The sequence below is a fragment of the Nuphar pumila genome, chromosome 2 (assembly GCF_984573655.1).
Source record: "Nuphar pumila chromosome 2, dmNupPumi1.hap1.1, whole genome shotgun sequence".
NCBI lineage: Eukaryota > Viridiplantae > Streptophyta > Magnoliopsida > Nymphaeales > Nymphaeaceae > Nuphar > Nuphar pumila.
Genome location: NC_143250.1, coordinates 6,509,795 through 6,527,026, shown reverse-complemented (window position 1 = coordinate 6,527,026; position 17,232 = coordinate 6,509,795).

Here is a 17,232-nt window from a genome sequence, read left to right as displayed (position 1 = left end):
AGGGGTTTGTTTAATTACAAACAATAAGGCATGATACTAGGCATAGCATGAGAATCTGAACATGACTAAACTACTGCATATTGTCAATTTAAGTTTTTAACTAGTATACATGAGCACTAACATGATTAAATCAACAATCACAAGAATAAAGAATTTAATTCATGTTAAGTTAACTAATGACAAGTAAAAACGCAAAGTAAATAACATGAACTAAAGTATTACCACAACAACTTCTAGAATCTAACTAACATATGTGAACAATAGCAGATTCAAATCAAACTCATGAATATACTAAATTTATTTTAGGCTAATTTAAATAATCACATGCTAAAAGTAACTATTAATATGTTAAAGTGCAAACCTGTCAATTCCCTACTCAACTTATGTACACAAGATGTTTTGAGTTAGTGTTTTTCTTTAATTATCTCGCAGGTACACGTGGGTCAAGGCAACCGTAACATAAGAGAATATTTGGGGGTTTATTATGCATTAGTGTTTTATTAACCCGAATGTTCTAACTGAAACTGTAATCCTAAGAGAGCGATCAGTAAGCGAGAGAACCTTCCAAAGGCCCAACACAAATATGATGCATCCCTAACTTCTGCGGAAGAACATGGAGCTACCGCTTAGGACAAATTTGGTAGTCTGAGTCTTCTAACTTGGAGAACTGGGGACCAACGAGCCGTTGTCGCTCAGAGTTTTATACCACCTACCCTCTCCAAGGTAAGCTCGAATCTGAGTGGGTTGCTCTTTTATTAATTTGTATTTCTCGATGTGTCAGGGTTTTCCCCTGATTTGAACCCAGTACACAAAGACACTCAAGTTCTCAAAAAATTTTAAATCATACCACATTAGGAGTGGACATCTAATCATTCATACCTCAAATAGGTATGTTAACCAAACTTTTTTTAATTAATTTTGCAGACCCACTCAGAGTGCTCAGGTACCTTTAAACTGTCAAGCACGAGTGCCCCAGTACCATTAAACCAGTCAGGCTCGATTACTAGATCATTATTCATCATCATTATTTTTTTTCAATAGCAAATTGCTACAAGCTACCATTAGGTTTTAAACTTGCAGCGCCCCAACACAGGGTGAAGTGCACTGACAACTCTTGCCAAATAAACAAAGACCTGTTTGTTTCCTTTAGAGAGTATGCAGTGTAATCTCAAAGATTTGGTAATACAACTATATGTTTTTCTCCGAACACATTTACATTTGAACATTCCACAAGGTATAAAGCTTAGTTGGCATTTAATAATTTCAGAAAATAAGTGGTTTATTAGGCATTTGCACTTCAAAAAAATATGCATCTTAACATGCATTTGAACAATAGATAATAAGCAACTTAATAGGCATTTGATCCCCAACAAATATGCAGCTAAATCACAATTGTAATTCACAGACATGCGCCTTGCATTCAATTGCAAGAAGTACGATGCAAAGATGAAGATCATGTATATTATCATGGTGATGTTCTAAAAAAAATACCAAACTCATTTTCAGTATAACACATAGAGTTCATGCAACATCCTAACACAACTCACATTTTGCATAGATAAAGTGCATATAAACAACCATTCTCCATAATTCAAGTTATATAAACCCACCATAAGAACAACCACCAATCTATGTAGAATCACAACATTTGTTGTTCATATTCATTTGTAAGAGTGAATCATGGCACATGCAGCTTACTCGCTTTTACAAAAGCTGAAACTGAGAGTTACGATTAAGGATCATTCATATAGTACTAAACTGATTTTTCTCTTCCTTTCACAATCATATAGATGCCTGAGACTCATGACTGATCTTTTAATATTAAAATTGCTGAATTTCAAGCTGAACACATAGTTGGGTTGGAAATATAGATAGGCAAACACATACTGTGGTATTTTTACATTGCAGAAAATACACAGATTCAGATATGTGTTAAGATGAAGAAAATGCACAGGTTCAGAGCTTTGTCATGGACCTTAACACACAAAAATGTATTTTCTATCATGGATCCTCGCAGAAATTTAATTTCTATTAACAAACTTACTACCTATGATCATTCAACCATTGTATTTAACCCATAAATGTCTAATGGAATTACATAGGGCACTACACAGAGTTTGCTATAATAGATTACAAGAACTACCAGATCAAACTATCATGCACACAACACAGTTCACATATTATCCAACACAGTAATTTAGGAATAGACAAGAATACCTTTTGATCCCTCAATATATCAGATATTTTTGGGTCCAGAAGAAGTTAGGTTGTGCCCTTAAGTTTCATGAAGAAGCCCAACCTACTCAAAACATAACCATTGACGTCTAATATGATCCTTTTGTTATGCTCAGACAACCTCAAGACCATCTCAAACAATATTCAAATAATTCAAAGACATGATATAGGGTGTTGTAAAATGTTTGTCAAGCAAAATTTAAAGTTTATTTTTTTGTCAAACTGTAGTCATAGAAAGTGTACACAACTTCTCTTGTTCTCACTATTTGTTTTCCATGCATCATAATTTCTTCAGGTTCCAACTGGATGTTAATACTAAAAATTTCTATCTAGAAATTTACAAAATATAGCAACCAACCGCACTCCATTCAACAGGATACTACCTTGACACTATACATTGCATAACAGGCATTCTAACCAATCCCAATAGTTTTTCTAATACGTCACAAAACAATCTCTCTCCACCCTTTGCAAAATAATACATGATCATTCAAAGCTCCAAGTTTCTAACCCTAAAATCAGGAACAGGTAAACAATCCCACCTACATAGTAAAGACAATCTAACACCACACAACATTTTTTTTGTTGCCAGAGACCCATGATATGCAGTTCAAAAGATTGAAAACAAAGCTACTGATCACAATGTCCATCATACAGATAAACAGACAAGCAATTCAGACACTGCAAATCTTCAATTTTAACTTTCAATACATGGAATACTTTCTTTCTACTACTGAGAAAAACTGACAGTATAGGGATTTTCAGATTTTCTTTAATAGAAACTTGCTTACACCTAACGTCGACAGATTAAAACACCCAAATTAGCAACCCTCTACATGGAATACAACGAAGACCTAAGAAACCTTGTTTAATTAAACATAGTGAACAAGAAGTTCAAGATGAGATTTCCCAAATCCGATACATAAGAACCCATTGATCGGGTTTAACATGTTCACAAATTTGGGATTCCACCCTCGCACGATTTAACCTCCATGACATGTCATCCTTGAAACACATACACCCAAAAATCATATTAAAACCTACATCCCACAATTTTCGATTTGGGGATTTACGGCAAACCCAAAAGCATGCTTAAAAACTTAGTAAATATGCGAAATCACAGTAAACCTACCTATTATTGAAGCTTTTTTCCCCTGTCTGTGACGCTCTTGTGATGTTGTTTCATGTGAACCCTATTCCTTTCCTTGAATCGTGAGAGAGACGATGAGAGGAAGAAGACAGAGGGCATGAGAGGGAGGAAGAGGAAGACAGAGGGAAGAGATCGTGGAAGCTTACATGCGAGGGAGCCAATGTTGATGGGCAGCCAGCGGCATTGACTCAATCACACGTAAGGAGGGCGAAGCCGAGAGGGAGGCAAGAGAACAGGAAGAGAGAGCACGAATAAATGAGGCAGTTAGGGAAACCGAGAGGGAAAGAGAGAGCTCGGGAGAAAGAGGGGTGTGGGAGGTTTTTTTTTTAGGAGGATTGCCCCTCCCCTAACTGTCATTGTGTTATTGTGATGCATGTCATTGAGCCAAACAAACTAGACTTCCTTTTGGGTCCAGTGAGATTTCTACTAATAAAATATTTGATCTCGTGCATGTTGATCTTTGGGGACCCTACTCACAAAGTTCTTTGAGTGGAGCACATTATTTATTCACCATAGTTAATGATTTTTCACCGTGCGTATGAATATATTTAATGTGTCATAAAAGCGAAACAAAATATCCTTTTCACGGCAGTTACCCCCTTCTCCTCAGAGGTTGCACACTCCCCCCCTCTTACACTATCGGCTCACGTTAGGGTCCACTCAGAACCCTAACGCCCATTTTATCGAGCAGCACTGTTATGTTTTTTTTTTACTTAACTCCTTACATGGGGCGCGATCCGGGATCCAGCCGTGAGTTGGATTCGCGACTTGTCTGGGATATAAATCCGCAGGTTGGGTCCATATGGATCCAACTGTGAATCCCTTCATTAAACTTGTTTAAATATGTAATTAATACATTATTATTATTATTATTATATCACTATTTATTATTGTTATTTCTTTTTTCTAATATATGGACCCTAATTGATATGGGTCCTGGATCCAAATCATGAATTCCAGCAAATTATTATAGATTCAACATTAAAATTTTAATTGGATCCATACTATATTTAAATCACCGACGCCAGGATCCAAACATCACATAGGGTATTATGAATCCCCATAAGGTGTTATAAGTTCGATATAGAAATTTTCTTATTAAGAATCTGATTTAAACTTCTTGGATCCACTCAATTCGACCTGGATCCAATATCAACTTTGACCATGATATTAAGGATCCAATACCATAGATCTGATCTATTTGACCGCAATCTATTTTTAAATATCAATTTAATGACCTGATATCTATGATCCAATTGAGATATCCGAGATCCAAGTATGAATAAACAATTAAAACAATAAAATATCTTTGTACCAGCTTAAGGACATAAATTTTAAGTTTATTTATCTGATAAAATTCATGGGTATTACATAGTATGCGTTGAGCTTTGTGGATGAAGAGGATAAGAAAAACATCCCAAGTGCATAGTTTCTCTCACATACCTGATAATCTATAGAACTGCAATGAGATGATCAGATCTAAGAGAGCTCATGAATTGGATCTTCTCACTCAACATCATCTGAGGCCCTCAACTTAATGTTCTCTTTTATGGGAGATTACACTCTTTTAGAGTCATCCGCCAACCTTGCTTTTACTATAAGATGAGTTGCATACTTATGTTGAGATAAATGAAGTGCTCTTTTTGAGTATACAACTTTCAACCAAAGAAAATATTTCAAGATGCCCAAATCTTCAAAGATATTAGACAATCTCTTCTTAGTATCTTCCATCTTCTACAAGTCATCTCCTGTAATGATCATGTCATTTACATATATGAGCAATATGCGTCTTCCTTGATGTGAGAATGATATAAACAAAGTTGGATCATGAAGACTTTGCTCAAACCTGAGAAACTTGCCTGTTGAATTGAATTTTTTGAACCAAGCACGTGGTGCTTGCTTAAGCCCATAAACGACTCTCCTTAGTCTACATACTCTTCCTTGAGAATTTGAATACCCTTAAGGTAGTCCCATGTAGACTTCATCTTTCAAATCACCATTCAAAAATGTATTTTTAATATCCAATTGCCATAGACTCTATTACTTCAGAGTGGCTACAACAAGCAAAGATCTAATGGCGACCATATAAGCAACAGGTGCACAGGTCTCTACAAAATCAACTTGAAACTGATTGTATCCGTTTGCTACCAATCTTTCCTTGTGTCTTTTAATTGTTTCATTTGCTTTAGTCTTTAAAAATAGTCCTCTTGCAAGCTGCCAGCAACATCCCTCCCATGATGTCTGCAACCTGTGTTCATCCATGTTGCATGCAGCCCTGCATGCTGCAAACTTCAGCTTGATTCCCATCCCACGTGTCTCAATCGATCAGCGAGACCGAACCAGCCAGGGGTCCAATCAGGGGGCAGGATCAACAAAATCGAACCAGCTAGAGGCCAAACAAGGGCTCGCACAAGCCAAGAAGCGGACCTCGTGGGTGTTGGTAGGTTTGAGACTGAAGACCATTATAATTGGATTATATATAAGTGGGTTTGGAATCCAGGAGGTATCCTGAGTTTCTACCTTGATAACAAGGCAAGTTTGAGATGGGTGGATTGTTACAAACTAACCCCGAATCTAATCCAAAGAAGCTGCCCCTGAATCTAATCCAAAAAGTTGACTCAGCATCCGATCCAGACTGAGGTCCTGCCATGCCTGGGAGTCTTACCTAGCTTGGGACTGTACACATTTACTCTTTTGTATTTTCTTTAAATAGATGTAACATATCTTAGTTTATTTTTAATAAAGATTATTTAGAAATTCTTATTTTCTTCATTTGTGTAATTGCTTGCCTTATGAGGAAACAATTCTTCTCCCTCATCCATCCACCTTCCTCGTTCGTCGTTGGACAGTCAGGAACACTTTTCTCTCTAAAAAGTATGACAAAAACCAATGCATCTATCTTCTCTTGGTCAAGTCTATTCCACTGTTTTGTATACACATATAATTCAAAATCATTGATAATCAATTATAAAATAATTATTTATAATGGTCCCTCAGGGGCAAGATGATTTTAGCCAAGCCAAAATGCCCACTCGAGAGCACTTTCATCTTTTGGCCAACGTAAGAAATCCTCCTTCGGATTCCAATGTACAAGGGGGGGTCCCTCTTCCCATTTAAACATTGTAAATGTTTCATTTCAATTATGTTATGAATTTGATTTTGATTGATTTCCTTCAATCTTGGCCTACTCTTTTGGAAAGGATGGACTCCTTTGGAAGGAGATTTGACTCTTTAGGCTCTTCCCTAAAGGGATAATCATCCCCCTCCCTTTCCTCTCTCTCTCTTCCCTTTTTTTTCTTTTGCTTCACCTTCTTGGAGCCGCAGACTGAAGAGGAAGAGGAAGAAGAGAGACATAGGGAGTCCGACAACGTCAATCGAGCTAGGGAGGAGGGAGGTTGGGGTTTGGCGGTGTCAGCCGAGCAAGGAGGATAGAGGTCGGGGTCCGACGACGTCAACCGAACATAGAGGAGGGAGGCCGAAGAGAGAAAGAGAGAGTGCGAAAAAAAAAAATAGAAGGGTCTGCTGGGCCCTAATTATACTGAATAACGACGACATTGATGTCGCCGTTATAGATTACTCGGTCGCCGTTAATCGGATTTGGTATTGGAACATGAACAATTTGCATCCCTAATTCAGGTGTCTAAATGGAGCTAAGTGGGTGCGATCTTATAAGGGGTCTCACAACCTGGTTTTTTTAGTTTGGACAATCCAAACTAGGTTTGCGATTGGATCAGGTTTAGTAATGCCAAATTCTAATCTATGTAACAAAGATGGGTAATGTTTTAAAAATACTAACAATTTTATCCAATATTTTGGGAAGCTGGAAATTCTCCAAAAGAAAACCTGTATTATCAAAATATCGCTTGTTTTAGAAAATCACAAATAGCAACTTTAATGTAACAAAAGCACACATCTACTTATTGCAATTTTAAATATAGGTGTAACTATTTTTTAAAAGTTCAAGGAAAAAAATCCCTATCGCTGACTGCACATTGGCTGGCCTCTGATTGGTAAAAGCCCTTGAGGTCCCCTCAGCCCACCGAGGAGTAGACCCAGCTTCAATCTTGCCTCCAAGGGATGCCACCTAGGGGGTTCGAACATTCACACAAGGAGGAGGAGAAGAATTAGAAGGTCTAAATTAAGAGGTACAACTCGGTTGATCGATTTTGATTCTTTGACCGATGACGATTTCTTGTTTTCTTCCTGAACCCCAATACTTGAATGAAAACTTTTGATCCAAATATTATTTGAGTCAACCTGAACCCAGCCCAAGTAACATGCGGGCTAGGTTTGAGATGCAATTTTGCTTGGATACCCAACCTGACTTGGCTACTCAAGTATTTTATATGTATTTTTTTATATATAAATTTATATTTTAAACACTCTTTAAATTATACAATTCAAAATTGAGATTTATTTTCATGACCTTACATATAATACGGGTTGAGTATCTAGACCCAAAACATTTATTTTTTAGCAGCTTTGGGCAAACACTGATCCCACATAAATTCGACCTGTTGACAATTGTTACATCCTATCATGGTCTGAATGTAACATTTAAATGCTAAAATTCTAGATATTCTAAATCTATAATTTGTAAGCCTTGGCATTTGCTAACATCCACCATTATTATTTGGGAGTTAATACTTGACAACCAGCTGCAGTATGCACTTGCTAGCTCGCAAACAGCCATTTACAACAAAAAACAGTGGTGAGAATTGTTGATTCAATTAATCAACTGCAAGTCCCACCAACTACGTGCTCCCAAACAAAGCCTTGAGCGCATTAGCATCACAAAGATCGGACTCGTTTTCATGCATTTACGGGTGCCATTTTGGTGAATTCCAACAAAAAACTAACCATCTTTACATGGTTGCTATCAATGTTATCAAAATGAGAATGGCAGACAACATAGATGGGTTTGGTTTTAATTTTATAAATTAATGAGGTAAAAATAAACATATGTAAAATTTCCTTGAAAATCAACTTAAGGGTAAAAAGGTATAGGAACTACATGGCTGATATTTTAAGACTCAATATGACCCAAGCTTCAGATCCAATAAAATTGGATTCATATTGTTTTTCTTTTTTAGGTTTTTTTTGCTAAAATATACTTTTTTACCCTCTCAAGCTTTTCTTTCAAAAGAAAGGGTTTTCTTTTTTTAGCGATCTTTAGAAAAAGATGGAGCTTCCGTTTTTTTTTTTTTTGGTTTCAAAAATTTTACTGGAGCTTCCGTTTTAAATCAAGTTTAGCTAATTATGATTCATCAGATATTAGGATCTGGTCTTGTTGGGCCAATCCAGATCATATATGTGGATCTGAAATTTGTTTTAAGCTACCAATCTCATCAGTTTGGTCTGCAACCCCAAAATCCAATTAACCGGTAACTCACTCGAATCGTCTAAGTTTTAAGACATACAGAGTCATCCGAACCCCAATGTTCGGGCCGAGATTGAACCCAGAGAACCCAGATCCGATTCAATCAATCAATAACGATTATATAGATTGGACTGATTCAGGCATTAATTATAGTCAAAATTTTCTAAAAATGAAGAGGAAATAGCAAGAAAAGCATATATAGAAGGAATATATGTACAATGAATGCCTAAGTTATGAAGAACTCAAGATCTCTTGAAAAAAAAATAATAGTAACCATGAAAAACCAAACTAAGCCATATTAGAGACTCCAATCAACAGCCAAAAGAAAATTAATCAAGAACTAACTAATGACACCCACCTCTTCTATGACATCAATCCATCGCATAACCATGGCATTGGAATCCATGGATCGGATCCGAGTGGTCTGGTAGACCCATCAACGGGTCCATATCCTCTTGCAAAGGCACGGGAAATGGTGGTAGAGAGTATGAAGGCCTTGCATGAGAAACAAATGGCACGTTATGACACTCGTGCTTCATCTTCGGATCCATTGCTCCTTGCATGATATAAGGAACGTTGTCATGAGTCCCGCACGTGAATGTGGATCCTTGCATGCATGATCTCGGCTCCGGGTAGCAGTAACGAGGTCCGGTAACAAAAGTAGTAACATCCACTATGTTATAGTCCTGGGACTTGGGTGCAGGGGGGTTGTTGGCATAACCCCCTGGTGCGGGTGGAGAAATTGTGGGTGCAATAAGAGGAACAGATTGTAAAGGAGCTACATATCTTGCCAGATGTCGCCTTTCTACCCCTTGAAGGCACTGAAAGTACTCGCTCGTGCTTCCAAGTGGCATCTCCATCGAGCTGCCTCGATACTGCTGCCCAATGTTCTTTTCCTTAACGCAATGTATCTTGTGATTCACACTCTCGATCTTCGAGTTCAATTTGGAGTGGAAGTCCAGCATAGCTTTTAGGTCCATTGTTTCCAGGCTGGTTCGGTTCCACAGCAGCAATGACGCGAGCTCTGCATTCTCCCTTCGCTGTTGGTCAAGCTCATCCTGCAGCTTCTTGTTCTTCGATCTCAGGAAACCTGAGACATCCTGCTTTCGCTTGTCACGCTCCTCTTTTGATGCTCTTTCAAACCTGTCGATAACTCGATGGACCTCTGCAGGGTCCTCCGGCCACGTCTCAGGGGTTGACCCAGGCGCCGACCCGTATATGATAATGCAAGCGTCGACGTCGCAGAGGGTCGCAAACTCGAACATCTTCTTCTTCAGGCCCTTCCTGCGCTTGATGAATGTTGTGTTCCTGGATCTTTCAAGGTTGATGAGCTTTATGGGCAACTTAGCACGCCCCATGTGAGCTTAAAGGATGGAGTAAGGGAGGAGGAATTGGCACTATATGGGTTTTAGACAGTGGAAGGATTGTGGGGGCTTTAATTGCTCTTATCAGTGTTGTGTGGGAGTTTTTTGGAAGGTTGTGTGGTTGCTTATGGAAGGAGGTAAGATTGGAGATCCATTTTGAGATTTGGCACAAAGTGTGCTCGCTTGCCCAAATCTTTCAAAGAATATCTTCCTTGGTGTGGGCCCCACCGCCCCCTCCAACCCCTCAAAAACCAACCCACACAAAGATAACCTAAAACAGAAGAAAATTAAGAAAGAAGAAACTCTATTAAAACTCATATCATGAAAAACAAGCAAAGCAATAACGTGAAAAAAAATTAATCGTAAAAAGGGATAGGGCATAAGATCGAAAAGCAAACTAATTTGGGGAAGAAGAAATTTTAATGCATGTCCATCATAAATAAGAAAGAAAAATATTACCAAGAATAAAACATAGCCTTTAACAAAAACGAAAAACTGGGAGCACACAAATTTTGAAACAAAGAGAGGGAATCAAAATTACCCATCTCCCAGAAGTTGAAGAAATTGTCGATAAGGCGCGAAAACTCATCTTGTTTTTCAGCCCTGCTGTCTACTTACTTTCATTAATATTGTTTGAAAAAAAAAGGACCGTAAAATTGTCTTTTTAGTCGTCTGGCTTGTAAACTAATGATCAATTTTCACATCACAATTAACCACTCGGTTTTTATCCGGTCCACCTGATAATAATCGGGCTTGACCCGCACAAATAAAATACACATAAGCTCATCATACCAGTAGTGCCAATTGAACATTAGATTGACGGATATGGTTACAAGAACCGCTTCAAAAGGTACGTCAAGATTTTCAGGAAAAGTGGTTGTTCTTCACATCCAAGGTCTAGACCCTGATCCAAGAGACGAACTGTAACGCCCAAAGGCAAACGAGTAGGCTGGGGTTGGGCTGACCCCCATTTGTTATTGTAACGTCCCAACACAAGGTGACGTGCATAAAATATTTATATTATCCTTGAAGCGATGAAAACATATATTTCATGTACCAAGCTGATGGCAAAATTTTAGCAGTTATGCGTCAGAAGCAACTACAACAATCTAGCGTGTTCACGAGAAACATGCATATGAGAGAGAGATTACCTCTTTTTGCCTTCTATTCAGTTAATATATTAAAAGGAAGGAACTACTGTAAAGCACTTAAAAGAAAGAATATGATAAAAATTATCTTTTTTCATATTGAGCAGAAAGCTCCAAATCTTAGGATTTGCTAGGTAACACCAAGCACAAGAGAAAAGAACCATTTAGATTTATTCATGAGTCAGGAGTCACGACTGCTATACATCTCTTAATGAAAAGCCTTGTTAGAAAAACGCAGATACTGATGGGCTTTTTCTTTTAGAATAGCTCACTTGATTTTTGCCACTGTATTTTATTATTGACCAGAATTTCTGACCCATGGTTATGGACATATGTGATAGGAGGAGAAACAAGGACAACATTATTCTGAGAAGACATAACTAACAACATAAACCATAGGCAATTTCAAGTCATAAAAACATCATAAAAAGGTGGTTTTAACGACATCATACTGTAGAGTTTGGCACTTAATAGTTTAGTGAACATCCAGGTCCCTTACATTCTTCATGTATATCCGAATGATTGAAAACGTAACTCAGTGAATCTCAGAGCATTTAACGGCATCAACAGATGGGGTCAACAAGCCTGTTTGACGATTATATGTAGAACAGGAAGTCGATCCATACTTTCATAGAGTACATGCACACACAAAACACGCACGCACACCATATGCGAGTACATGGCATGCACTGCATAGACAAAAACGTCAAGAATGAACTCTAACACAGTCAAAGCCTAGACTGGAAAAGTAGTGTCCTCTCCATGAATGAAATCATGAAAAGCATATAGAGATGCACTCAATGGACGAGATTACAGGAAGGATATAGAGATTAGTCCTTTGGATTCACTAATGAGATGGATTTTAAAACAATAAACAATCTTTTAAAATCAACACACGATACTAAAAAAAAGGAATCGCATGCTACCATATATAATAAAACCAAACTCGATACTTAAAGGAACATGACGTAGGCCTTAAATTAAACAGATTTTTACAAGGCTATATACAATTTTATAAAACTCGTTGGACCTTAAATAAATATTTAAAATAGTATGCACTAATTTCGATTAGGCTACATGTAGATGCAGTCATAATTCAAAACTGCATTTATCATGTTGAGAAACATGATTTATGACTCTTGGATTTGTCCAAGCATGTCCATCACAATGGATTCATATGAATTATCATAAAAGCAATTTTTTTCATGCATTCATACCATAAAAACTTTTTGCATGCATGTACAGATTTTATGAAAATCAGTAGACACCACCTGCATAAATCCTATATGCATTAAACCAATACTACATGCACATGCATGTGAATCATGCATCCTAGGTTCAGCCTAGCATGCTTAAGCCATAGTGAAACCTACCTTGAAATCGAGATTAGCTTAGGTACAAAACCTTCTTCGAAACAGCAACTCCTCCATGGTACAACACCACCACCGTCCAGCAGCACCACTGGACCAGTCGGTACCCTGTTAGATCTCCAATGGACGTCTAGGGAGGGCTAGACTAGGAGAGAGAGAGAGAGAGAGAGCGAGAGAGCGAGAGAGAGAGAGAGAGAGAGAGAGAGAGAGAGAGAGAGAGAGAGAGCTAAGGCTACTAAACTCAATTGGGATTCTTTCCAATTAACATGAATGTATAGGAGAGAGGATGAGATATTGAAAATAGGAAACAAACCCCAAGGGGGGGGGGGGGACGAATTTCATGGCAACTCTTCCCTCCCTTAATCCTCTTCTTTGACTTTTGCAAACCTTTCTTTTTATTTTCATTTTCCTAGATATTCTTAGTCTTTTTAATTAGGCTAATGGATCCTTAACCTAATCAATTAAATTTTATACCTAATTGAATGCCTTAATTAATTCATTATGAGAGGAAACACGGGGGGGGAGGGTCCCACCTATGGGCCCCACTTTGGATCCAAGACAACAAATTAAATTCTAAGTTAGATGAAATTCATATGAAATTTCAATTCCAAATTAAACTTGCTAATTTAGTTAAATGCACATGTAATTCAACTTTAATAAGATGCACATTCACGTGAAATTTTCCTAAATTCGAAATTACAAATAAACCTCTAAATGCATTCCAAATTCCACGAAATTAACTGTTAAATGCACATCTAATTAAATCCAACATAAATTCACATTGAACTTCCATGATAAGGTCTGGATACTGGATCAAATCCAATTTGATTTATCAAAATTGAGGTCCAGACAGGGATTGAATATAAAAGTTCATATTTTATACTGGGATAACAACTGAGACCCACCGATGAGCAGAGACCTCACCGACGTCTTCTTCTTCTCGTTGGTTCGACGGCACCCGTTGGTGCCACCGTCACCGGAGCACACACCGCTTGAGAGGGCCACCGCCCTTTCTTGATTTCTCGATGGATCATGTTGGTCAAAGGACACCCTCCGTGAAGCCCACTTGCTGCGAGAGCCCCCTCTCCCTCCTAGGTGTTCTCAGGTTTGAGAACCACCAGCAGCCACCCACCCTACCAGCTGCTGTCGTCTTCTTCTCCTCTGTTTGCCAAAAGACCATACACCGCCTCTGTCGCTGGTTTTCACTAGAAACCCATCAGACGTTCGCAACCCCTTTCTCTTCTTTGATCGAGGACGGTGGGTCGGACACCCCGGTTTCCTCTGTTTAAACGGCGATGGTCAGGATACCACCGACCACCACCAGGCGGGAGGCAGGGTACTCCCTCACCTCCCTCTCTCACCGGATTTCCTATGATCGGAGGCCAGCCGACCTTCCTCTTATTCCCGTTTCTTTTCCGGCAACTCTGGAAGAGTCGTTCGACTCTCTCTCTCTGTGTGTGTGTTCTTTTGTCGTGAACAAACAGAAAAGAAAAGAAAGGAAAGAAGAGTTTGGGTGGCTTGTGAACCACCGCTGCGGAGTGGCTTGTGAACCACAGCTGCGGAGGTCTCATGGGCGTGGTCATTGCTGCCACTGCCCCACCCCTCAACCCGAACACGTGTCTTCGGGTTCCGAACTCATCATTCTCGCCATGAAACAATGATTTTAGAAAAAAAACAAAAATATCGTCCATCTAGAAAAGAGTGATCTTAACTCTTTAAAGTACAAACGTTCTATTTTCGCCCTAAATAGTAAACTCCTTTGCTGTAATGCAATATTTTGCTCTAAAAGTTCCGGATTACCTTTTGACAATGCACCATCTGTTGTAACTGGAACTTTCTTCAATGACGCATCATTTACTGTCGGCTGCTGCTATTCGAGCACCTTTTGCCGCCGTCTGTTGTCGTCAGAGCATTTTTTTATCGTCTATTGTCGTCGGAGTACCCTTTGTCATCGTCTACTTGTGATAAATAGTTGAACTAGAGAAATCGGCATTCTGTCTATTATTCATCATGATACCAAGGTGCAAACGTTGAACTGAGTAGACAGAAAATAACGATTTACAGTAAAGATAATAGTGGCAGTATCGAACTGAGTAGACAGAGAATAACAATTTACAACAGAGATAATGGTGGCAGTATCGAACTGAGTACACAGAGAACATCGATTTATAGTAAAAATCATATCAGAGAATAGCGATTTACAGTAGAGATTAGATTAGAGAGTAGCAATTTACAGTAGAAATCATATCAGAGAGTAGTGATTTATAGTAGAAATCAGATCAAAGAGTAGCGATTTACAGTAGAGATCAGATCAAAGAGTAACAACTTACAATATAAATCTGATTAAAGAGTAACGATTTAGAGTAGAGATCGGATTAGAGAGTAGCGATTTACAGTATAAATCAGATCACAGAGTAGCGATTTACAGTATAAATCAGATCTGATCTCTAGTGTAAATCGCTAGTCTTTCATCTAATTTCTATTATAAATTGTTACTCTTTGATCTGATCTTTTTTATAAATCGCTGCTCCCTGATATGATCTCTATTGTAAATCGCTATTCTCAAATATTATTTCTATTATAAATTGTTATTCTCTGATCTGATCTGATCTCTACTGTAAAACGCTACTCTCTAATCTGATTTCTACTGTAAATCGCTACTCGCTGATCTGATCTCTATTGTAAATCGCTACTCTCTGATCTGATTTCTACTATAAATCGTTACTCTTTGATCTGATCTCTGTTGTAAATCGCTAGTCTTTGATCTGATCTTTGTTGTAAATCGTTGTTCTCTGATCTGATCTCTATTGCAAATCGCTACTCTCTGATATAATCTCTGTTGTAAATCACTGCTATCTGTCTACTCAGCTCGACGTTGCCACCATTATCTCTCTTGTAAATCAATATTCTCTGTTTACTCAATTCGACACTTGCACCCTGGTATCATGATTAACAATAGATAGAATGCTGATTCCTCTGGTAGTTCAACTATTTCTCACAAGCAGACGACTACAAAGGGTGCTCCGACAGCAATAGATGACGGCAAAGGGTGCTCTGGTGGCAGCAGACGATGGTAAAGAGTGCTCCGACGGCAATATATGACGACAAATAGTGCATCGTCAAAGGGAGCTTCTGTTACAACAGATGATGCGCTGTCAAAGAGTGATCCAGAATGTAGACTCGCGAGAATGTGAAAAGCTATTTATAAGAGAACATTTTCGTTAAACGCATATCTATCTTTTAGAGACTCCAATTTTTACAGAAGAGATCGCCAAAATATCCATATCGTTCATCGTCAAGTTTATTTTCTGCTGCAAAGCGATTCTATGTGCAATTGATCATACATCCTCTCCAAGCAAACGAGCTCATTAGTAATGACAACCCACAAGCTAAAAACCAAGGCAATGAATAAGAGTCGTGGGAATGTGCAAAGCTATTTACAGGAGAACATTTTCGTCAAACGGATATCTATTTTATGGGATGACAATTCCGTCAAACGCATATCTACCTTTTTTATATGTTATTTTATTATAAAATCGTCATGGGTAACATTGCCATATGAATTAGCACGGGTCCCAAGATATTTTTCCGTACACACTAAAACATGCGAAATTATCTTCGAAGGAGAACACACAACACCTTCTTGTTATTACTCAGGATTGCCTTGGGATCCACATTACTACTTGGGATCTGTGCACACCTCAAGAACCGCACCACTCTACACACGTGCTTGCCCCTCTGAACTGCCGCCCCCTTCGTCATCAGACTCGCACTTATTCTCATGCTAGACATAAGACCTGAGTTGTACATGATAGTTTTTGTCATGTTTGGTCGACGAGTGCTTTACACCGTGGTCTTCAGATATTCTGAGATATTTGCACTATGCAGAAAAGCTCACAGATTTTGAGGTAGGGTTTCAGTGTGATAACTCTCATAATCGTATGATGATTGATTCATGCTCGTTAGAATAGCAAATGATATTTGCTTTAACATGTGTTTTACAAGCTTTCAATAGTATATGCATGAGATTTTTTTTATGTTTATGCCCTTGCATAAAATCATCCAAGTTTTTGTGAGCTTTGAAGAATATTTGCATGAGATTTCATATACCTAGAAGCATGTGTAAGGATCATATATGGGTGCAAGCCTTACGCATGTTTCCAAACTTACTAAATGAATCTTCTTATAGTGTTGCATGTTTTAAGAGCCTTTGCTAACACATACCTGAATTTAGGGCTGATCTAATCACGAGCTCTGCATTCTTCCTTCGTTGTTGGTCCAACTCGTTTTGCAACTTCTTGTTCATCGATTGTAGGAAACCCGAGACATCTTGCTTTTGCTTGTCATGCTCCACCTTTGATGGTCTTTAAAACCGGTCAATGACTCAATGAACCTCTGCAGGGTCCTTGGGCCAGGGGTCGATCCAGGCGTCGACCCGTATATGATCATACAAGCATGGACATCGCAGAGGCTTGTAAACTCGAACAACTTCTTCTTCAAGCCCTTCCTGCGCTTGGTGAATGTTGTGTTTCTGGATCTTTCAGGGTTGTTGAGCTTTATGGGTAGCTTAGCACGCCCCATGTAA